The sequence below is a fragment of the Apium graveolens genome, chromosome 7, assembly GCF_009905375.1.
Source record: "Apium graveolens cultivar Ventura chromosome 7, ASM990537v1, whole genome shotgun sequence".
NCBI lineage: Eukaryota > Viridiplantae > Streptophyta > Magnoliopsida > Apiales > Apiaceae > Apium > Apium graveolens.
The window spans coordinates 64,303,120-64,329,304 of record NC_133653.1 but is presented as its reverse complement, the minus strand read 5'-3'; positions in this window follow the sequence as shown (position 1 = coordinate 64,329,304).

Here is a 26,185-nt window from a genome sequence, read left to right as displayed (position 1 = left end):
GAGACCTTGATGCAACAAAAGAGAGATCAAGAGACAAATGCATGTACAAGAGTGATAGGATGGAAACCATTGCAAGTGAGTCAATGAATGTCAATGATGCAGAAAGGGAAAGACTATTTCAACAAGAATATCAAGCTGTTATAGATTCCATTTCCCTGGATGCTGAGACATTTACTCACCCTATGACAGCTTACCAAACTCTAGCTGTACAGGGCAATGAGGAGGCTGAAAGATTGCTAAACTTGGTGTATACTACATAATCTTTACAAAGAGCAAAGGATGCAATCACTGCTATGCCATCCAATATTGGCAGTGATTTTGAACTGGATGAAGCTTCTTTTGATGATGCTGATGGGGATGATGAGGAAGATAGCATGGACATAGGGGGAGATGCAGATGTTCCTGCCTGGATGCTTACAAAAGAAGTTCCTACTCATATTTATAATCAACTCTATTGAATCTAATTCATGACACCCAAGCAGCCATTCAGGCATCTTCCAATGCTAGCACAAAGAAGCTACTCACAACACATCTTGAAGCACTCCAGCTGCATAAAATTCAAGTCCTCCAACACAGTCAGAGTGTGGATGCCATCAAGCGGGAAATTTCTGAAGTCAAGCAAGATGTTATAGAAAGGATGGATGCTAGACTCCCTGCAACCACCATGACTGAAATTGCTCAAAAGCTAAGGAAGGAGGCTGATCTAAATAGAAAAGTTGAGGCCATGGACTCAAGACTATCTGCTGTAGAGAAGTCAATGGCCAAGATACTTAACAATCAAGAAGCTCAGACTGCACTACTCCAACAGTTGGTGGCTGCTCAATTCCCTCCCACACAACTTGATGATAACAAAAAGCGGGAGAAAGGATCAAGTGAGGGGGAGAAACATCTCAATATTCAAGTTAGCAAAGTAATTGTGCCTACAATTGCTTTCACCAAGCCACCAACTACATACATCATTGATCTGATTAATGAAGCAGCAGCCTCATTAAGAGCAGCTGAAAAGAAGCAGTTGAGCCCAATCAACTGGGAGAAAATTGATAAGGACATTTAAAAGAGGTTTGGGCTAGCAAAGAAGCCAGAAAAATCAGCCATTCATCACTCTTAAGTCAGGAAAATCTATGTGAATGATATGAGCATGAATTATCTGGAAAGAGGACAACCATCCTGCATCAAATCTCCAAAGGCTGAGCTAATTCTGAAACCAAAGGTGAACTATCCTAAATATTCTCTAAAGAATCCTTTGGACACAGTGTATGAGACACCAAAGCCTGATGAGAAGAAACTGCTGTCAAGATCTATTGCATTCTATAAGGATCCAGCTGATTCAGTATTGAAAAAAAGAATTGCTAAGGTTTTCAGGAATGGTAAGGAAATTTGTGTGGTAGCTGGACACCCTCAATTTGCTAAAGCAAAGAGAGAAGAAAAGGCAAGATTGAAGCAAGAAAAGAAACAAGCTGCTCTAGATGCTAAAAAGGTCAAACAAAAGAAGGAACAAGCTGCTATCTTGGCCAAGCTGCAAGCTGTAAAACCTACACAACAAATTCCTGAACAATCATCTGAAACCACTGAATCTAAGGAACTGAAAATACAAGAAGAATCACAGCAGAGAAAAAGTTTTAGATACAAACTTCATGCAAAAAGAAAAGTGGATTTTGATAAAAAGGAATTGGAAGATCAGTTTCCAAAAAGTGTACATCTGCAACAACTCAAACATCCATGCCCTCTGTGGCACATGAAGAATTCAAGATAGATCCATCCAATAATTTTCATGGTAAACCTATCATTCCAAAGGATGAGCCAATAGACTGGGATAGTCTACCAATACCTGAACTCAATCTACCTCACTTCATGAAGCCAAATAAGACAAAGACCAGAGCAGTCAAGAAAGTGAAGCCCTCAACTCTCATATCCAAGTCCTTAACCAAAGCTCAAACCAAAGTCAACAAGGGAGACATCATGTACATCTGTGACATCAAGGAATTCTCATATTTAAACCTCTATCTAGATGAACCGGAAGAAGTTAGAGGGATTGATGCTTACAGGAATCTACCTGAAAGGTTAGTATTCAAGTACAAGGGAGGAAAAGAGATACAGTGGCCACTTCATAGGATCCTTCAAGAGAGCCAATCTGTGCTAATAAAGGTTTATTCATCCTTCAAGAAGAACTTTGGATTCAATGTGACAGCTAGAAGACTTGTTCTAAAGAAGATTGAAGAACTGAGGAGTATTAGAGCTAAAGATGCACTCCCAAAGACTCTAACTATTCCTTACACAGGGAGTAGAGTGCATCTAAGGCCCTACTGACTGATGGAATTCATGGATAATAAAGGAGTTAGAAGATTCTTCAGATTAGAAGACCAATTGAGCATCTCTAGCAATGAGACTCTTTTGGAAATGCAAGAAATTCTAAATCTCTCAGAATCTGATGAAATGGAATTCCACAGACAGCTCCAAAATCAGATAGAAGAAAATAACTCTTCAAGGAAATAGATTAATCAGCTCAGGCTAGAGGAGCACCTTGAAAATGACTGTGAGAAAATCTTTGTACATTTTGTCAATTGCAGCACTTTACAATTTTATCTACTTCCATTTAAATTTGCATTTTTAGGGTGTTTTGTTATCATCAAGTTTCTCTTAATTTATGGCTACAATTCTAGTAGACATAAATTGGGGGAGATTGTTGTGAATATGTTGTGAACTTGATGATTTCATTAACAAAACACCTTAGTAGATTTAACTTAGTGAAATATGTAGCACTTGACGGATAAGCAAATATAGTCCCGACGGATGACTCAATATAGTCCCGATGGATGATAATTTGACATCCATCGAGTGAGTAGCTTGTGTAACAATAGGTCATGTAGCACATCTCTGTAAACACCTTTGTTTAGATTCTATAAGTAGCATATAAGTCATGTTGACTTTAATTAGATATACAGAATAGGTTGATTAATTGTACATAGATGATGTCTTGTAATTCTGCATAAATGAAATGAAGTCTAGTGCCAAATAGCTACCCAACGGATGAACAAGAAAGCTACTCGACGGATGATCAACAAGGCAACCCGACGGATGATCGTGTACCCGACGGATAATCAATGTAAACATCTGATGAAAGTGACAACACAGTCACATGCGTCGAGTGTATGCAAAAGGAATGTGGAAGCCTATTCAATTGGGTTTTTGAGAACAAATAAGCATTTCCATTTCCATGCTATTATGAAGATATTCAAAGATGCTGGAATAGAGTAATGGAGCAGTATAGTATTAGACTTGATAGGTTTTATTTTATTATCTTGTCTTATTACTGTGTAATCTTGGTGATATATAAACCAAGAGTAGCAAATAGAACAACAAGAAGATTAAGCAAGAAAATTCTCAGAGAAATAATTGTAAGCTGTATCCTTAGCATTTCTCTGTAAGTTTAGTTGTTCTTATGTGTAAGCAGTTGTGAGCTATCCAAGCTTCACAGAGTTCTCTTGATATATATATATCTGGTGGATACATTCAAATCCACCAGAAAGTTTTAAAGACTTGTGTTTTTATTACTTTGTGTTTTGATTCATATTTAACTTGTCATTCCGCACTTTGCAAATCAAAACACTGTCATATATATTTTAAGTTAGAACATTTTATAATTCTGAAAAAGTTTCAAGAATTCCATTCAACCCCCTTCTGTAATTCTTGTTGCATTATTAGGGACTAACAGTCACAAATGGGCCAGCTTTCTCCTCAAATTATGATAGCAGGGCTTTACCACTAGTCATATTCCTGATACACCCACTGTCTATGATCCATATTACTTTCTTCACTTGCCCTGCACACAATGAGTCTTAAGTGTGTTTGGAAACCCAAGCAGTGTTGGGTAGTTTCTTCTTAGTAACTTTTTCAGGAGAAGTAGAATGAGTAATTTTACAAGAAATAGAATTCAGTGATTGTTGTGCATGTTTTCCTTCTGATGTAGACTCATTTCTTGATTATTTAAGATCTACTCTCAGTTTATGGCAACTCTTCATTACCTTCATGTTGCAAGGAATGCAGTCAAACTTGCCACAGAATGAATAGGGATCATTAGAATTAGCTTCATTATATTTGCAAGCCCCATCAGCTGGCTTGCTAATAACCTTTTTATAAAGGTGAGTTAGATGATTTGAAGAGCCACATATTTCACACTTCTTTCTAGGAGCATTTGTAACATAAGCAAAATTATTACTTTTGTTTATCCCTATTTTTCCATTTTTATTTCTCTTTTTCTTTCTTGCATCTTCAGCTTTGGTTTCTTGAACATGAGTCTTGGGACTGTGTTTGTTCATGAGCTTCTCTTCAGTTTTTTGAAGACTGAACTGATTCTTCAATTTTCTTTTCTTTATCTACATCAACAATTTCTTGCTTGATTATGAATTCTTCTTCACTGAAGTTGACTACACATGCTTTGAATGTAGGTGCATTAACCTCTTTCAAAAAGTTTGGAGCATTCTCAGTCTTCTCGGCTTTCCCTTTGTCACCTACAATCATCTTTTTGTCACTCATATCTTCATAGTCAAGGCCACTAACAATGTTTGCACATGGCTTATTCTTCTCATGATACTGTTCAACCAGTTCAGATGTATTTATGAAAGATTTCATTTTTACTTCATTCTTTTCTAGCTTCTCCCTTAACACTGCTTCAATTTCATTTGCACACTTGAGCTTGTTCTTGAGATAAGCATTTTCTTGTTTTAAAGCTTCAAGCTCAACCAACAACAATTCAGTTTCTTGCTTCTCACTCTTAATCTTCTTATTTATCTTTGTTAATCTGCTAACTTCTTCATTAGCAGCAACCATGCTTGTGTGAATGTGAAACATTTTTGTGCTCATCTTTTCAACAGTTACCTTGTATTGATTTACATTTAAATCAATAGTGGTAAGAATTGGTGTTTATCCTTTTGATGAGGATGATTCACCTTGCTCCAAGGCCATTAGAGCATAGTTTCCAACTTCCTCATCTTCATCATTATCTGATCATCCCAACTCTTTCCTTCTGCATTGGAAGCTTTGCTCTGTTACTTTTTTAGAAGAGCTTCATACTTTGCTTCCAGTTCACGATAAGCTTTGTCTTTCTTTGCCTTCTTAGGTTTCCTGCATTCTGTAGCAAAGTGTCCTAGTTCATCATAATTGAAGCACCTTATATTAGATCTGTCAACAGATCCAGTTTTGTAACCACTCTTGTTGTCAGAATTATACTTCCCTTTCTCTTTCCAGCTGTTGTCTTTGTTGAAGGATTGTCCTTTATTCCTGAAGTATCTTGGTTTCTTTACTCTAATGTTAGAGAATTTTCTAGCTAGATAGGCCGTAGACTGAACTAGCTCATCCAGTTCTTCAAGAGTCTAAAACTCATCCTTTTCCAACTCGAATATGACTTGCTCCTGTGAATTATTTGTTCTCTCCTCACTTTTTGAGACATATGAAGTTTGGTATCTTAGTTCATTATTGAATGAGTGGCTTTCATTAACAATTAAAGCACTTGAGCCATCCACAACATGTCCTTGACCAGACCTCAGCAATTGCCTTTGAATCATCTCTAGTTCATATGTTTTGAGAATCCCATACAGAACTTCCAGAGTTATTCTGCTCAAGTCTCTTCCTTCCCTGATTGCTGAGATTTTCTGTTCCAAATGGTCAGGGAGAGTAAGCAAGAACTTTAGATTCACTTCTTCAGCTTCATAGTATTTGTCATGAAGCTGCAAGTCATTTATCAGCTTGTTGAATCTTTCAAACACATCAGTAATGCTTTCCTTAGGCTTAGCCATGAAACCCTCATACTGTGAAATCAGTATCCTTCTTTGATTAGATCTAACCTCCTCAGTTCCTTCATATAGTATCTCAATCTTTTCCCATATCTGCTTGGCAGTGTCACAGTTGATAATATTGTTGTACATCACATTGTCAAGTGACTCAATCAATATCATTTGCAAGCTGCTATCCAGGGAAACCTTCTCCTTTTTAGGATCAGTATACTCAGAAGGATCTTTTGGAGAATAATGAGCTGGTATGATAATGTCTCCATCTGTAGATTCCTCAACCCTACCCATAGGAATGAAAGGTCCATTCTTGAGGATCTGAATGTAGAATGGATTGGCCATCTTGATAAACAACATCATTTTGTTTTTCCAAAGAGTGTAGTTAGCTTTGTCAAAGGTAGGAATTTTGATGCTACTGATTTTCTGTGTATTCATTCTTCCAAGATCTTGAATCTGTTTTCTTTCAGATTTTGCTCTAATACCACTTGTTAGGTAATGAATCACACACAAAGGGGGGGTGAATGTGTTTTTCTGATTTTAGGCTTTTCTTGAAAGATAATGGTTGAACAAAGTAAATTAAATCTTGTATAGAAAAGTGTTCATGCATAAATTAAACTTGCATAAAACACAGAACACAGATCTTCAAAACTCACTTAATTTTTGTATTAAAAATTAAGATGTTTTGCTACAAAATTTCTAAGCTCTTTGAAGTTAAAGAGCTCAGCTTCTTCTCGAGAGTGTTACAAGAATTTTGATCTAAATTGTTACTTCTAACTAGAGGACCAGTGTTAACTTTATATCTCAGTTAACTGTTGGTTTACACAATGGATAATAAATATGCTATTAACTTTTCTAAACTGTCACTTGTCATTTCTAGTTACAGAAAAATAAATCTTCCATTTTCGGCTTAGCATATCTTTGGCATCCCGTGTTTATTTTAATCTTCCTCTATCAGTTAATCTTTGCCCTTGATCTTGCACACTCTTCAAGCTGGTTTTTGTAGACTTGTCAATCCAGCTGTTGGATTTTTTGTTGATTGTTTATCTTGGATATTAAACTGATCTGCAATTCTGTACTTTGAGACTGTACTTCGAGATCTCCAGTTTGAGTTAATAGAACTCTTGACATCTCGATAAGTATATAGACTTATCGAGATCTCTAACACTCCATATTGAGTTTGACTTGTAGAGGTCTTCAGCTTGTCAAGATCTCGAGTCTTCACATCTTCACTTTGACTTGTAGATATATCTGAGTTCTCGAATGCATGTAGACTTATCGATAACTCTGAGTTCTTTAGTGAAAGAATGACTTGTCGATATCTCCAATCTTTAGTTCTTCAAATTTGCTTGTAAATATCTTCTTGAGTTCTCGAGTGGCTTTCCTGACTTCTCTACACCCGGTGGATGTTGCTTATCCGTCGAGTAGTAATGGCTTATCCGTCAAGTAGACATTGCTTATCCATTGGGTAGACATTGCTCATCCGTCGAGTAGATATTGCTCATCCATAGGGTAGATGTTGTTCATCCGTTGGTACTCTCTGGAGTTTGAATGACTTCTCGATAAGTCATTCTAGAGTTCTCGAATGACTTCTCTATAACATTAAATCTGTGACTTGTAGAGATCTTGACTTAGAACATTTTTCTCTAAACAGATTTATTCAACTCCAAGCTTCTTCAAAATTCTTCTGAGGCATGATCTTCTTGATCTTCTTCCAGATAGAATCCTTAGGTTTGATACTGTTTTAGGAAATAGACTCCAGTTTGCTCCATTGAATTTTTACAGACTTTAAGTGTTACAAGTACAAAATACAAATTTAGATAACAATACAACTTACTTAGGGTTGACCCCAAGCTTAATTGATTACTGAAAAATAACTGTTCATTAATCTTCTACTCAGATTAGATGTCCATTTGATTTGCTCCATACTATGATCAAAGATGCTAATGACATTGTTAACTCCAGTAATCTTTGACATTATCTATTATATATTACTAAATCTATATTTATTTTATATTTATATAAATATATTAAAATTATTATATGATTGAATATAAATTTATTTAAAATATTTAAACATTAATGGAACCCGGGCGACGCATCGCCCTATTAAGCTAATATAATATAATAATTGAAATTGCATATATTTTGGTTCAACGGTTATCCCCCTATTTTAATTACTAGCTTATAGCCTGATGCACGGTTTTTTGAAATTTACCTTTTTTATTTTTAAATTTAATTTTCAAAATTTTTTAATGTACAAATATATCGTTATTTTTGACATTGTTACAATTTTGTTTTTATTTTTGATAGTTTGTTGTAATATTGTTGTAATAGATATGCATATATTGAAAAATATACGAATGAATAATTGAATTACAGCTATATATAGTACAATATCTAATCATATTCTATCTACTGTTGTATCACTTTATCATTTATATTTTTGATTGGTTAAGTCTCTAATCATATTCTATTTATGAATTTATTAGGATATTGTATCGTAATTGGTGTTTGAATAATATTAGAATAATTATAATTATATTTTATTAATCATTGTATCATTGTATCATTGTATCATTGTATCATATTTTGATTTTTAAATAGTAATTGAACAATGTATTTTTTTTATATTTATGATTGGTGAAATCTCTAATCATATTCTATTTAGGATTGTATTAGGACATTGTATCGCAATTGATGTTTGAATAATATTAGAACTAGATCAATGTAATAATTTTCTATTTATGATTGTATTAAAAATATACTTATTTTAATAAGATATAATCTTAACCGTTAATTTTTTATTATATCAGATCAACGGTTCAAATTATTTTGGCGGTACATGATCAAAATTTTGGATAAGAAGTCCCTTATGCTTATAATATATAAAGAATAAAATTAAAAATAAAAATAAAGAGTGTTATATACATGCTAAACTACTAAATTGCTAAATTACTAAATATAGTCTCCTTATCCCGCCAAACTACGACCAAAACTGTTGGTGAGATTGTAAAGTTGTATGAACAGTATAAGTGATAACTCAACACTAGAACAAGACAAGTAAATTATACTACATCTACACAAGAAATCAGGAATAAATAAAGATGAGGCAAATACAAAGAATCAAAACATTTGAAGAAATTTTGAAGTCTGTTTACAGGTCACTGAAACAAGTTCATTATTATGTTTATGCCTCAGTGAAGAATAAGGTTTAGAGACTTTCAGGATTTTAAAAGTGTTGAAGATTTAGTGTAAAAGTGCCACCAGAAGATTCCAGTATATTAACATTGATTGGAGATAGACAGTGTTCGAAGCATAGGAATCTAAAGAATTAAAGACATGGTAAAGACAAAGGTTAAAGAAGACAACTGCAGTCTTGAAGTTATACTCACTAAAATGAGTTCATTTATATATTTAAGCGTCAGTGAAGAATAGTGAATGAAGTATTCAAGATTGTAGTAGCAATGAAGAAGTTGTCTGAGTACCATAAAAGATTCCAATAAAAATATATTTATTTATTGACAATCAGTGTTCGAAGCGATAAAGTTGCTACAAGCTTAACAATGTAATTAAAGCTATAATACAAAGACCTGAATCGAAGTTAGTCGTCTGTGAACCAGACCAGTTACATTAGGCGTCAACGGTTCGTGAAAGAAATCTGAGTATTACCATAGAAGAATTGTTAAGCTGTAATTGTTGACTTGGTTGAGTGAGAAGAGGGAAGATAATTCAAGATGGAAAAAGGATTCTAGAATGATGCAAACAGCAATCTGTGACATGCAAACAACAAGCTGTTATGCAAAGAAGCCTCCAGAAACTAAGTCAAAATATTTATCTACATGGCTCTAGGCGCCACTACTACTTACACACCACCTAGTAGGTGTAACTAAGAATGAATGGTGATAAAAACTAAGTCATGATGCTCTCTAGGCACCACTATAGTCATTAATAGTGCTAGTAGACGCAAGTCAGCAAGCTGTTTAAAAGTTCCAAGGCACAAAGCCCATCTAGGCGCAATTACATCTTTCCTTGGTTCTTGTAGGTGCAAGCAGCCTCAAAAACTAAGGCAAGAATGTATCCTTTCCCTCTCTAGGTACGAATACACTCACCTTGATCCCTTGTAGGCGCAGTCAACTAGCTATTTGAAAGTTCTAAGGCACAAAGCCCCTCTAGGCGCAAGTACATCTTTCCTTGGTCCTTGTAGGCGCAAATATGGTTTAGTGTGAAGAAGGAAGATGATTCACGATTGGAAAAGGATATTAGAATGATGTAAACAACAAGTTATTAAAAGCAAACAGCAAGCCGTGGCATGCATACAACAAGCTGTTATGCAAAGAAGCCTCCAAAAACTAAGTCAAAATATTTATGTACATGGATCTAGGCACCACCACTACTTACACGCCACCTAGTATGTGCAACTAATAATGAATGGTGATAAAAACTAAATCATGATGCTTACTAGGCACCATCATGGTCATTCCCAGTGCTAGTAGGCGCAAGTCAACAAGCTGTTTGAAAGTTCCAAGACACAAAGCCCCTCTATGCGCAAGTACATATTTCCTTGGTCCTTGTAGGTGCAAGTAGCCTAAAAAACTAAGGCAAGAATGTCTCATTTCCCTCTCTTGGCGTAAGTGCACTCACCTTGATCCCTTGTAGGCGCAGTAAGCTAGCTGTTTGAAATTTCTAAGGTACAAAGCCACTCTAGGCGCAAGTACATCTTTTCTTGGTTCTTATAGGCGCAAGTAGCCCAAAAAACTAAGGCAAGAATGCCTCCTTTCCCCTATAGGTGCAAGTGCACTCACCTTGATCCCTTGTAGACACAAGCTAGCAAGCTGTTTTAAGATTTTAAATCCTAAACTTCACTCTTAGCGCAACCAATGTCTTGAGCAGCAATACTTTATTGATTCCATTAATTATTTTACTTGGTTAATATTTGGCCACATATCTCTGATTGGTATTACGTCTACACTTGAAGCATAAGAAAGCAATTAACCTGGTTTTGTTTTGTTCATCATCTCTCTCACGAGAGCTGGTGAAATAAGAAACAAACAAAGGCATAAAAGTTCAAGCAAATTGTATATCTATTAAACTTCTCAACGGAGAAACATTATAATTCCCGGTTTAAATCTTATATATTTGTTATTTTCTAACAATCTATCAATAGTATTACAGAAGGGGGGGTTGAATGAAATTCTGGTTACTTTTTGAAACTTTAAAAATAGAATACAAAAATATATAAATGTGCTTAAATATGCTTGAGTGCGGATACACAATAATAGTATTCAATAATACAAAGTAAATAAACAGGTGTTTAAAAACTTTCTGGTAGATTGATATTTCCACCAGATATATATATATATATTGAGAAGATTACTCTGTGATGCTAGTGGCACACAGCTGCTTGTTGAGTGACATTTATGACACTTTATTACGCTCCATAAAGCTTTGAATTGGTGTTTTGTACTCAAGTTGTTAATGTTTTTAACGTGTTTTTGTAGTATTTTTGCATTTCAGGAATTTACTAGGTAACCAGGTGAATTAGCATGGTTTTAGTGCTAATTTGGTGTTAGGATGGTGCTCAGAATAAAAGCATGAAAAGACCAACTCAAATCAGCAAGAAAGGAAGAAGTCAGGAAGTTTTTACAGAGGCACGGCCCGCCCGCGCTTAAGAAGCGCGTGCCCGTGCCAGGAAGGCAGAATGTCAGCTTGCCCGCGCTGAAGCAGCGCGCGGCCGTGCCAGGTCGAGAAAAGAAAATTCTGTTTCTATTCTGATTTTGATCCAGAAGACTTCTACTTTGCATGGGCTTCTATATAAACATAATTTAAGGTGGTTTTTCAGAAAGAGACGTACTAGAGCTTAAGGAGATGGCGGAAGAAGACCGTAGAGCATAATTCAACCAAGGCGAAGAAGATCTAGTTTATTCTTGTGATTCTTTGTTTTAAGTTGTAACTTTGGATGCTAGTTTTCATATTCATGAACCTTTACTCTTGTTTCGTACTTGGTTTTATTAAGTATAAAGACTACGTTTATTATATCATGTTTTTATCGGAACCACGTTGATGATGAGTCCGATTATGGGATAATCGTTATCATGGGGTTTTAATGGATTTATTTATGGATTTCTTTAGTTAATTTATTTCGATGCCTTAATGTGTGGTGATTGTATGATAACCTAGTTTTGGTTGTGCTTATTCGTCTTATGAGCGTCGCGAACTTATAAGATAGTTTGTTAATCTTTAATGAAGCGAAAGTGAATTTAAGGGTTTAGAACTTGCCATGCTAGCATAGGTTCATGTATGTGATATGCATGATTCGTAGGTAATTTTAACCATCTTACTTGCCCTATGTAATCATGAGAGATAACTTGTGCATTAAACCGTTATGTTGTCAAATTCTATAGACATATAGGGTCTCAATATAATTGGTGTCTATTCAGCTTCTATCTCTTTTGTGGATGTCTGGTAGTATGGTATTCGTACAACGAAAGTTGGCGTTTATCAGTTCGTGTTATCTGATTAGTGTCATCACCATTACATGTTAAGGTTTAGAACGAAAAGGCTATTGAATAAAGTATTTAATGAAGTTAGAATCTCATATTTGTGTCAAATATTATTCAATTCTGTTTAATCTGTTAGTTTATGTTTTTTAGTATAATCTCTTAGTTAATCTTAGTATAAACAACCACAAATTGTTATTCGTCTTAACATTGGATAATAACCATACTAGTGTTGCATAGATACATTGATTGAAATTAACATAAACCTATCCTTATGGGAACGAACTAGAATTTATTCTATATTACTTGCGATCGCATATACTTGCGTGAATATTAGCGCGTGTTCTAGCCCTAACAAGTTTTTGGCGCCACTTCCAGGGATATCAATGTTAATTTTTAGTTTATGTGTTTGTCATCATTGGTCGTTAAAGTTCAGTGACTCGTACATTGTTACTTAATTATTTTTCGCGTTTTAGATACTCTAGCGAGCGTGTATGCATATGCGTTCTCTGTTTCGTAAGAGGACACTGGATCAAGCTGAGGAAGAAGTTGTAGTCGAGGAGAAAGTTGAAGAAGAAACCTTAGTTGAAAAGGAAGAAGAGGCTCTTATTGCAATGGGAGAACCAGAAGCGAATCCAAAGGTTTTGATGGACTACTCTCAACCGAAGATCGATGATATTCAGTCTAGCATTGTTCGACCATCCATCTCGGCTAATACCATTGAGATCAAGTCGAGCACGATTCAGATGATACATAACTCAGTTCAGTTTAGGGGTTCTCCGACAAAAGACCGCAACATGCACATCAGAGATTTTATCGAGATCTGTGACACTTTCAAGTTCAATGGAGTTTCGGAAGATGCTATTAAGTTGAGGCTTTTACCATTCTCCCTGCGGGATAAAGCTAAGTGCTGGTTACATTCTTTACCACTAGGGTCTATCACCAAATGGGAGGATCTTGCTCAAAAGTTCTTAGCCAAATTCTTTCCTATGGCAAAGACTACTACAATCAGAAATGCACTGACTCAATTTGATCAACAATCTTGTTAGGTCCCAATGCGTTTGTAGAAGGGGGGGTTGAATACAAACGGTACCGAATAATTGAATAAATGCGGAATAAAAAAATGTGAAACAAAATTCAAGTTAAATAAGAATATTATTAAACTTGAAAGGTGTTACAACAACTGTATCGATTACAAGGAATTAGTCTCAAATTAATTATCACAAATCTAGAATGAATTCAACATGAACTTTTTCTATTTTTGTAATAATTAGAATCAAATGCTAAACGCAATTTGAGATTAAGTTCTAGGGATTTTGATCCGCTAGATTGTTACACAAGAACAAGATAAATAATTCTAGTGGTTTGGATTTAACTTTACAAACTAGAAATGTGATCTTGAATTAAGCAGATGAAAAATGGAATGTTTCAGAGGCGGCTGCTTTTGCTTTCTGTGTTCTTGTTTTGTGTTTTGTGTTGGATGATTAAAAATGTGTTCTGCTTCTGCTGCTTTTTAAACAATCCACCGAATAGAAAATAGCTGGTATGACAATCCTTTTGAACTAGCAAGACTTTCGGTAGGACTATCCATTTCCAGTAGAACTTTCGGCAAGACTATTGTTAGAACTAGCAAGACAATCAGAATGAACTAGCAAGACAATCCTCCTCCCAATGTAACTTTCGGTAGGACTACCTAAATGGCTTGGAAAGACTTTCGGTATGACAATCCAATTGTCATACCAGTTCAAATATTTGTCTTGCTGATTTAATCTTGAATATTAATTCAAAATCATTTCTGAAAAATGCATAATATTAATTCAGAATTAATTTAACAATTAATTCAATTAATCAATAAATTAATCTTTGCAGATATAATTTATTTTCTTAATTAAATTATATGACTTAATTAATTAATAGAGAATTAATACTAATCTTGAGCAGCAACCATTCTTCTGCAAATCTTCTGAAAATCACTGAAAATTTTGAATCAATTCCACCACTTCAATGTTGACACTCGATGTACTGTCTGGTTCATGAGTGACTAACTTCCGTGACGTTTCTTCATGTCTTGACTTTGACACTTTGATTTTCTTCAGATTAAATCCTTGTAATTATCTGATGCCCTGACGAGATCTCTGTCACTTGATTAAATCCACACTCTTGATTTATATCACTGAGGCATGATCAATTTCTTGAACTTCTTCCAGTGAATTAATTCCTCAAGTCTGTAGATGAACCTTGTTTCTGAATCCTTTGACAGATATTACTTTGCGAGATCTCTTTGACGGTAGATCCACTATTTACTTATTACATTCTTATTTGAGTTGAGTTAAATCCTCGAATATACAAATAGGCCTATGACATATGACTTACAAATCTGGAGAATCTTTATACGAGGCTTGGGATCGATATAAGGAGATGCTTAGGAAGTGTCCTCATCATGTGATGCCTGACTGGATGATCATTAACTATTTCTATAATGTTTTGGGTGCTACTACTAGACCAATGCTTGATACAGCTTCAGGAGGAGCCTTGTGGGCTAAAAGCTATGATGAAGCTTATGAATTAATTGAACTGCTGGCTGCTAATGAATACCAGAATCCTACTCAGAGACTCATTCAGGGCAAGGTAGCAGGAATTCTGGAGTTGGATGCAGCTACTGCTATAACTGCTCAACTTAAGGCTTTGACGATGAAGGTGGATTCTCTGTCTAATTATGGAGTTAATCAGATCACTAGTGTCTATGAGCTTTGTGCTGGTGCCCATGAGACTGATCAATGTGCCATTTCTATTGAATCAGCTCAGTTCGTGAGCAACTTTCAGATATCGCAACAACCTGTACCAGCCACCTATCATCCTAACAACCATAATCATCCTAACTTTAGCTGGAGCAACACTCAGAATGTGGTTCAGCAGCCTTTTCAGCAATATCCAGCAAAACAGTACAACCTCCTTGGTTTTCAGCAACCGCAATATGTACCAAGGAAATAACTCCAACGGCAACAGTCGAATGAAAAATCTGAATTGGAGGAGTTGAGGCTCATGTGCAAGAGCCAAGCGGTTTATATCAAGACCTTGGAAAATCAAATCGGACAAATTGCCAATACCTTGTTAAATCGTCAACCTGGTACACTCCCTAGTGACACTTAAGTGTCAGGAAAGAGGGAAGCTAAGGAGCAGGTAGGCAATTACACTAAGGTCTGGGAAGGTTGCAAATCCCGAACACTCTCAAGTTTCAGATGGAGAAGCTGTAGCTGAGGAAGAAGTGCAAAAGGAAGCTGAAGTAGAACCAAGGAAGACTACTGTTGAACACACTCCTCCTGAGGGTAATACAGGGGAGAAACAGATCTATCCTTCACCTCCCTTCCCTAAGAGGCTACAGAAGAAAAAGCTGGATAAGCAGTTTGAGAAGTTTCTGGAGGTGTTCAAGAAACTTCACTTCAACATACCTTTCGCTGAAGCTCTTGAACAGATGCCTAGTTATGCAAAGTTTATGAAAGGTATACTTTCTCGGAAAGTGAAGCTTGATGACTTAGAGACAGTTGCTCTCATGGAGGAATGCAGTGCTGTGCTGCAACAGAAGTTGCCTCCGAAGCTTTAAGATCCTAGAAGCTTCACTATTCCTTGCACCATTGGAAATGTATCGTTTGACAAATGCTTATATGACTTGGGAGCTAGCATCAATCTGATGCCTTTGTCAATCTTCAAGAAGTTGGACTTACCTGATCCGAAGCCTACTTATATGACTTTGCAGTTGGCCGATCGGTCTATTACTTATCCACGAGGCATTGTTGAGGATGTTTTGGTCAAGGTGGATAAACTCATCTTTCCTGCTGATTTTTTAATTCTTGATTTCGATGAGGATAAGAAGATTCCCATAATCTTGAGAAGACCTTTCTTGGTGACTGACCGAACCTTGATTAATGTGCAGAAGGGTGAGCTTACCATGAGAGTGCTGGATCAGTATGTAATTTTTAATGTGTTGATTATCATGAAGTTCCCTACGGAAAATGAGGAATGCATAAAGGTGGAGTTGGTCGATTCTGTGGTTACTTCAGAACTTGGCCAATTGCTGAAGTCTGATGCCTTAAAAAAGGCCTTGTTGGGGAATTCTGAGAATGAAGATAATGAAGGTGATGAGTAGTTACAATATCTGAATGCTTCTCCCTGGAAGAGGAAGATGGATATGCCTTTTGAATCTCTTGGAATGGAGGAGCTAAATAAATCACTCAAGCTCCTCAAGCCATCTATTGAGGAAGCTCCTATACTTGAGCTTAAACCATTGCCTGAACACTTAAGGTATGCCTTTTTGGGTGATGAATCTACATTGCATGTTATTATTGCGTCTGACCTTTCAGGTAGTGACGAGAAAAAACTCTTAAGAATTCTGAGAGAAATCAAATCGGCAATTGGATGGACGATAGCAGATATTAAGGGAATCAGCCCTTCTTATTGTATGCATAAAATTCTGCTAGAGGACGGCAACAAGCCTACTGTTGAGCAACAAAGAAGGCTCAATCCTATCATGAAGGAAGTTGTGAAGAAGGAAATTCTCAAATGGCTGGATGTAGGGATCATCTATCCCAACTCTGATAGTTCTTGGGTGAGTCCAGTTCAGTGTGTACCAAAGAAATGAGGTATCACCATTGTTGCTAATGAGAAGAATGAGCTCATTTTTACTCGAACAGTCACAGGGTGGAGAGTTTGCATGGATTACAAGAAGCTGAATAAGGCCACGAGAAAAGATCACTTCCCTATGCCGTTTATTGATCAGATGCTTGATAGATTGGCTGTGCATGAGTACTACTATCTTATGGATGGCTATTCGGGCTATAATCAGATCTGCATTGCTCTGGAAGATTAGGAAAATACTACTTTCACTTGTCCATTTGGTACTTTCGCCTTTAGAAGGGTTTCTTTTGGTTTATATAGGGCACCTGCCACATTTCAGAGATGCATGATGGTTATCTTCTATGACATGATTGGTCAAAATATGGAGATGTTAATGGACGACTTCTCTGTGTTTGGAAATTCATTTGATGAGTGCTTGCAGAATCTTGGCGACGTTCTTAAAAGGTGTGTTGAGACCAATCTGGTTCTCAACTGGGAGAAATGTCACTTTATGGTACGACATGGCATTATTCTTGGGCACAAGGTCTCTAGTAAGGGTCTTGAGGTGGACAAAGCCAAGGTAGGGGTTATTGAAAATCTTCCTCCACCAATTTCTGTTAAGGGAGTTCACAGCCTTCTTGGTCATGCAGGTTTCTATAGGTGGTTCATCAAGGACTTCTCTAAAATCTCTAAATCCTTGTGCAATCTTCTAGAGAAGGATATCCCGTTCAAGTTTGATGACGAGTGCCTAGCTGCTTTTGAGTTCTTGAAGAAGAGTTTGATCACGCCACCTATCATAACTGCACCTGATTGGAATGAACCTTTTGAGATGATGTGCGATGCAAGTGACTATGCAGTTGGAGCAGTTCTTGGGCAGAGAAATAACAATATATTTCATGTGGTCTACTATGCTAGTAAAACCCTAAATGGTGCTCAACTGAATTATACTACTACTGAGAAAGAACTTCTGGCTATTGTCTACGGTTTTGAGAAGTTTCGATCTTATTTGCTTGGGACAAAGGTGACAGTTTTCACTGATCACGCTGTAATTTGATATCTCGTCTCAAAGGACTTGAAGCCTAGATTGATTAAATGGGTTCTTTTACTTCAGGAATTTGAATTGGAAAAGGTACTGAGAATTAGGTCGCTGATCATCTCTCTCGTTTGGAAGATCCGAGTGCCAGAGCTTAAGTAGAAGGCGTAAGAAGACCGTAGAGCACAATTCAACCAAGGCGAAGAAGATCTAGTTTATTCTTGTGATTTTTTGTTTTAAGTTGTAACTTTGGATGCTAGTTTTCTTATTCTTGAACCTTTACTCTTGTTTCATACTTGGTTTTATTAAGTATAAAGATTACGTTTATTATATCATGTTTTCATCAGGACCCACATTGATGATGAGTACGATTATGGGCTAATCGTTATCGTGGGGTTCTAATGGATTTATTTGTGGATTTATTTATGGATTTCTTTAGTTAATTCGTTTCTATACCATAGTGTGTGGTGATTGTATGCTAACCTAGTTTTGGTTGTGCTTATTCATCTTATGAGCGTCACAAACTTATAAAATAGTTTGTTAATCGTTAATGAAGTGAAAGTGAATTTAAGGATTTAGAACTTGCCATGCTAGCATAGGTTCATGTATGTGATATGCATGATTCGTAGGTAATTTTAACCATCTTATCTGCCTTATGTAATCAAGAGAGATAACTTGTGCATTAAACCGTTATATTGTCAAATTCTATAGACATATAGGGTCTCAATATAATTGGTGTCTATTCAGCTTCTATCTCTTTTGTGGATGTCTGGTAGTATGGTATTCGTACAACAAAATTTGGCGTTAATTAGTTTCGTGTGATCTGATTAGTGTCATCACCATTACATGTTAAGGTTGAGAACGAAAAGGCTATTGAATGAAGTATTTAATGAAGTTAGAATCCCATATTTGTGTCATATATTATTCAATTCTCTTTAATCTCTTAGTTTATGTTCTTTAGTATAATCTCTTAGTTAATCTTAGTATAAACAACCACAAATTGTTATTCGTCTTAGCATTAGATAATAACCATACTAGTGTTGCATAGATACATTGATTGAAATTAACCTAAACCTATCCTTGTGGGAACGAATTAGAATTTATTCTATATTACTTGCAATCGCATATACTTGCATGAATATTAGCGCGTGTTCTTTTAGGCACAAAGCATGCGCTAATAATTCACGCAAGTATACGTGTTCGCAAGTAATATAGAATGATTTCTAGTTCGTTCCCAAATAGACTCTGATTAATTATATTTAATTAACACTTACTCACCAATGTATGATTACTTCTCAATGTCAAGATAATAACACTTAAGGTTGATTAACTAATTATTAACTACGAGAATTAAACACTTAAATTAACACTTGAATTGACAATATTAAACACACATGAGATCATAACTTCATTACTACTTTATTCAATAGTTATTGTTATTACCCTTAACATGTAACATTGATGATATTAATCGAACAACACGAAACTGATAAAAGCCAACTTTCGTTGCACAATTACCATTCTACCAAGCATCCACAATTAAGACAGAAGTTGAATAGACATCAATTATGTTGAGACCCTATATGTCTACAAAATTTGACAACATAATGATTTAAGCGCAAGTTATTCATTATGATTACACAAGACAAGTAAAATGTTTAGAGTTACCCACTAATCATGCATACAATACATGAACCTATGCTAGCATGGCATGTTCTAAATCTTGAGATTCACTGTCGCTTCACAAGAGATTAACAGGCTATCTTATATGTTCATGACGCACATAAGACGAATAAGCACAACATATGCTAGATATCATACAATCATCACATACCAAGGTAGTAAACAATTAACTAAAGAAATCCATAGTAAATCCGCTATGATCCCATGATTACGATTAGCCCCTGATAGAACTCATCGTCACCATGGGTTCATATGAAAACATGATAATAACACACCAATATAAACTAATAAATATACTTAATAAAATCAGAGTACGTCACATGAGTATTAAGTTCAAAGTAAAGAAAACTAGCATCCACTGTTACAACGAATAAAAGAATCACAAGATAACGTATGCTTCCTCTTCTTCATTGTGGTGTGCTAAAACGGTCTTCTTAATCTTCTCTCCTTGCTCCTTGCTTGTCACTTGTTGTTGTGAAACGTCTTCCAAGATTGCTTATATAAGAGTCCACAAGAGACAGCGCCGTCAGAAGCCCAATAGAAGTCAAATTAGAAAATCCAAATTCTAAAATTACGACCCCAGGCGGCCGCCTCCGTTCCCACGTGGGCGCCTGCTCTCCAGGCGGTCGCCTGCAAGCTCCAGGCGGGCGCCTGCACAGTTTCTGGAAAATTCCACTTCTTCTCTTCTGATTTTGCTGATTTCTTCGCACAACTCCCCGCAACTGATTCCAAGTACTTCGCGAGGCTTATTAAGATGAAATCTCCCTAATTACGCGAGTTATACCCTGAAATGCAAAAACACTAGAAAAACGCATCAAATACACAAAAATACTTAATTTTAAGACATCAATTCAAGCCATTATAAGATGTTCTAAGTGGTATAAAATGCCACTTATCACACCCCCAAACTTAAATCGATGCTTGTCCTCAAGCGTCACAGACTCAAAAACAAAATAAAAAAATGCATGAATGCAAACTACATGAATGCTACTAAAGATCAATCAAATCACGCAAGCTAACATACAACTAGAATCGTGATGTGTGCGAATGCTTAACAGATATTCTTCGAAACTAGATCAATTATCATAACTCAATTATCCTCAAGGCAATCACAAGATTATACGAAGAATATATTCTAGACACTAAATGACTTATAACACTTCAAGATCACTGGAGCCTATTACGGAATCATGCTTTATTCAACACAATAAACAAATGCTTATTTGATCGTGCAATGAGTGAGGTCCACAAAAGACTTATGGAATGGCATCCATTTAGCGAGCGTTAGGTTAGCGGATCCCAGACTATAAAAGCCTTAGGTCACTAGGCACAAAGTCCCCTAAGAACCTAATAACTCGAATATCAAAGAGCTCACTCGTAATCAATTATGCATTAAACCATATTTTTTTCACTCTTTTTTTTTATTTTTTTTTCTATGTTTTTTTCTTCTTTTTTTCAATTTTTTGAGCAAGTGCGTTTCGCTCCATCTTGCTCAACCCTAGACTACTCGCATACAATACGAGCCGGCTACTAGCCATTTAATGCCTAGTCAGAACTAACAATGAATTCCAATTTTTACTCCAATTTTATCTTTTCATGCCTTTTATCATTAAGAGCCTATCATATATTCTAAGCATAAGCAATAGATTAACCTCAAAAACCATCAAACCATGACAACAATCTAGTACTTAAGCATACTCTAAGACTTAGTGAAATTACAAGTGTTTCTAGCATGCATGCCAACCTAACAAGATTCAACATTACTCTAACGCTATCACTACACTCGCATCAATATCACATATCAATCGGTAAAGCAACACAAAAGGGATCATGGTATATGTATGAGCTAAATGACATGATAAATAAAGTTATATATAAAAAAACTATATGGCAAAAATATGCAACTATATAAACTAAACTAACATGAATATGCAACTACATGACACACATAAATATGTTCCTTAACTACCACCCCCAAACTTAAAATCTTCACTATCCCCAGTGAAGGTAATAGAAAGGAACACAGGGTATACCTACTCAGAGAAATCATCATCATCACCCTCAGAGGGTGGAGTGTCAGGAGGCGGATAAGCAAAGTCCTCACCAAAGACGGGCCACTGGATGTCAGCTCCAAGGACTCTGAAAGCAGTCCCAAGTGATAGGGTGTGCTCCTGTGCAAACCTACTCTGTGACTCATACATCGCATCCATCCTCCCGGAAAGCCTCCTGTACTGGACATCAGCCATCCCTGAACCATCACCTCCCTGGGCTCTAGAAGAACATGCCTCACCATGAGCCTGACTGGGCCTAGCCATCGTAGCACCAACAGCTGGACGTCCTCCTGGGAGATGATATCCCAAACCATGCTCCTCACGCTCTCCACCCGTCCACTCCTGCATCGTATTTAGCGTCGATGAATCAATAGGAGCGGCCGACATCTGCAGCTGCTCATAAGAAGGTCATTGGACTCCAACTGCCTTACACAGCTTCGTGACAATAGAGGCATACGGGATGTTGTAATGCGTCCTCCCCCTCAAAAACTTCACAATCCCTTGGTGGATGAACTCACCAAGGTGCACATAATACTCCTCATTCAAAATCCCCCATAACAACCTGGCTCTCTCAACTGTAACCTCATGTGCATGCGAAGAAGGCAAAGTATTAGCACAAATAAAGGAATTCCATGCACATGCATACCTATTTATCGCAACATCCGGAAAAGAACGATACTCGTTAGATCCCGTCTTAAACTTCCACACCGTGCCCGGTTGACAGAGAGTAGTAATAATCAAATCCGAGTCAAAATCCTCAGGGGTCTTCTCATTCCAATTCTCCTCTTGGGGCTTCCTTTGCCGCTTCCCAATAACATGGTGAATCGCCTCGGGCTGATAATCAACAGTAAGCCCACGAACAATAGAATACCCATTCTTGTCGGCCTTGGTGTTCGCATAGAACTCACCTACAACACTCATCGGGACCGCCTCAGGTGACTCGCAAAAAGTAATCCAACCCTTCTCTGCAATCATCGGCAATAACTTACCATCCCTCCTCGATGGCAAAATTCCCCTCTCTTTCAGCATCGGCTTAGTCAGAAGCCTAGCATACTCCTCCTCAGCAGCCCTATCCACCAATCAGGGCCTCGCAGCAGTACCCCTTGAAGAATCAGCAGTCAGAATGGTGCTGCTGCTATCGACAGTTCGAGATCTCTTTGGGGCAATTGAAACTAAGAATAAGAGTTGTAGAATTGTGGTTTGTGTGTAGGAAAGGGTTTGTAATTTGAAAGTATATGGGAGTGTATATGGAGAGGTTGTGTGTATATATAGGGTAAAAATAGGGTTAGAATTAGATTAGGAGTGGGATAATGGCTAATTTGTAGGGAGAATTCATGGGTAATGGGGTTTGTTGTGCTGTGGTTTTGTGTATTTGATTATTCTGTTTTTTTTAAGGATGAAACGAATTTTTCAAAATTTTGGTCCGCAGGCGGTCGCCTGGAACCAGCAGGCGGGCGCCTGCCAACAAGCGGCCGCCTGGAACCAGCAGGCAGGCGCCTACAAGGTTCCTAGAAAAAATATTTTTTCAGCCAGCTTTTTCTGATTTTTTTGGGTATTTGGATAAAGTACTAAATTCTAAGGGTTTCTATGGTCTCATATCTTGGGTTGCCTCCCAAGAAGTGCTTCTTTTATGTCATTAGCTTGACGTAGAGTAGTTCGATCAAGTTGACAATAAAACGGCACTAACCATTTCCCGGTTTTCTGTATCCCCGTAATAGTGCTTCAATCTCTGACCATTTACTTTGAATGCTTGGCCCGGATCGTTCTCAAAAATCTCCACCGCTCCATGTGGAAACACAGTTTTGACGATAAATGGTCCAGACCACCTTGATTTCAACTTTCCACGAAAAAGTCGGAGACGAGAGTTGAATAAAATAACTTGTTTCCCCGGCACAAATGACTTAGGAGATAGCTTCATGTCGTGCCACCTTTTTACTTCTTCCTTGTACATTTTGTTGTTCTCGTATGTTTGAAGTCGAAATTCATCAAGTTCATTTAACTGAAGCATTCGCTTCTTCCCAGCTGCATCTAGATCAAGGTTTAACTTCTTCAATGCCCATTAAGCCTTATGCTCAAGCTCCGCAGGTAAATGACATCCCTTGCTATAGACAAGTTAAAACGGGGACATCCAAAGTGGAGTCTTGTATGTTGTTCTATAAGTCCAAACAGCTTCATCGAGCTTCAAAGACCGATCTTTCCTTGATGGATAAACAACTTTCTCTAGAATGCGCTTGATCTCTCTATTAGACACTTCAGCTTGACCATTAGTTTGCGGATGATAGGCAGTAGCAATATGATGATTCACATTGTAGTGCTGCATCTTAGAAGTGAACTTGCGATTACGAAAATGCGACCCCTCATCACTTATAATAACTCATGGCGTTCCAAACCTTATGAATATCTGCTTATGAAGAAAACTCAACACTACCTTTGCATCATTCGTCGGTAGAGCCTTGACTTCTACCCATTTCGAGACATAATCGACTGCCAGAAAGATGTACTGATTATTGCAGGACGAGATAAATGGTCCCACGAAATCGATTCCCCAAACATCGAAGACCTCAACTTCAAGCATCACATTTAAAGGCATCTCATTCTTTCTAGTAAGATTCCCAACTATTTGGAAACGATCACACCTTAAAACAAACTGATGTGCATCCTTAAACAACGTATGCCAGAAAAAACCTGCTTGAAGAATACGAGATGTTGTCTTTTCACCACCATAATGTCCACCATAAACTGTGGAATGACAGTCTCGTAATATCCCCTCCGTCTCACAGAATGGGATACATCTCCTGATGATCTGGTCAGCTCTTTGTCTAAACAAATATGGTTCATCCCACATGTACCACTTCACCTCATGTAGAAACTTCTTCTTTTGAGCTGCATTCATATTAGGAGGCCATTATATTGCTGACAAGATAGTTCACAATGTCTGCAAACCATGGCTCTTCCTCTTGAACTGTGAACAGCTGCTCATCCGGAAAAGATTCATTGATCAATATCTTATCATGTGAAGTAGAATCGGGATTCTCCAATCTAGAGAGATGGTTAGCTACTTGATTTTCAGTACCTTTTCGATCCTTGATCTCTAACTCAAATTCCTTTAGCAAGAGACCCAACGAATAAGTCTAGGCTTCGAATCCTTCTTTGAGACCAGATAGCAAATGGCAGTGTGATCAGTGAATACTGTCACCTTTGTCCCAAGTAGATAAGATTGAAATTTTTTGAAACCAAAAACTATAGCCAAGAGCTCCTTCTCAGTAGTGGTGTAGTTCATTTGAGCTCCATTTAGCGTCTTACTAGCATAGTAGACCACATGAAAGATATTATTCTTGCGCTGCCCAAGAACTGCTCCAACTGCATAATCACTTGCATCGCACATCATATCAAAAGGTTCCATCCAATCAGGTGCCGTAATAACTGGTGCAGTTATTAAACTCTTCTTGAGAGTCTCGAATGCTGCCAAACATTCATCATCAAATTTGAAAGGCACATCTTTCTCGAGAAAGTTGCACAACGGCTTAGATAACTTAGAGAAGTCCTTGATGAAACGCCGATAAAAACCCGCATGACCAAGAAAACTACGGATTCCTTTAACAGAAATAGGTGGCGAAAGATTTTCAATGACCCCCACCTTGGCTTTATCCACCTCAAGGCCTTTGCTAGAGACTTTATGCCCAAGAATGATGCCTTGTTGCACCACGAAGTGACATATTTCCCAATTGAGCACCAAATTAGTTTCCACACACCTTTTGAGCACCAAATGGAGATTATTCAAACATTCATCAAACGAATGTCCAAAGATGGAGAAGTTGTCCATGAACACTTTGACATTATTTCCAATCATATCGGAGAATATAGCAATCATGCATCTCTGAAAAGTGGCAGGTGTACCACATAAGCCAAAAGAAACTCTGCCAACCTGTCAAGCATTTGATCAATAAATGGAAAAGGGAAGTGATCCTTCCTCGTGGCTTTATTCAACTTTCTGTAGTCCATGTATACCCTCCATCCTGTGACTGTTCGAGTGGGGATGAGCTCGTTCTGCTCATTTGCTACCACAGTAATACCTCCTTTTTTAGGTACACACTGCACGGGGCTCACCCAAGAACTGTCAGAAATAGGATATATGATTCCTGCATCCCGCCACTTTAGAATTTCCTTCTTCACCACTTCTTTCATGACAGGATTAAGTCTTCGCTGTTGCTCAACAGTCGGCTTGCTACCTTCCTCTAGCAGAATTTTATGCATGCAGTACGAAGGGGTGATCCCTTATATATCTGCTATAGTCCATCCGATGGCCGATTTGAATTCTCTCAAGATCCTCAAGAGCTTGTCCTCATCACTACCTGAAAGGTCGGATGCAATAATAACAGGCAAAGTAGATGCATCATCTAAAAAAGCATACCTCAAGTGTTCATGCAATGGTTTAAGCTCCAAAGTAGGTGCTTCCTCAATAGATGGTTTGAGCTTTCCCTTAGCATTCTTGAGATCAGTATTACCAAGAGATTCAAATGGCATGTA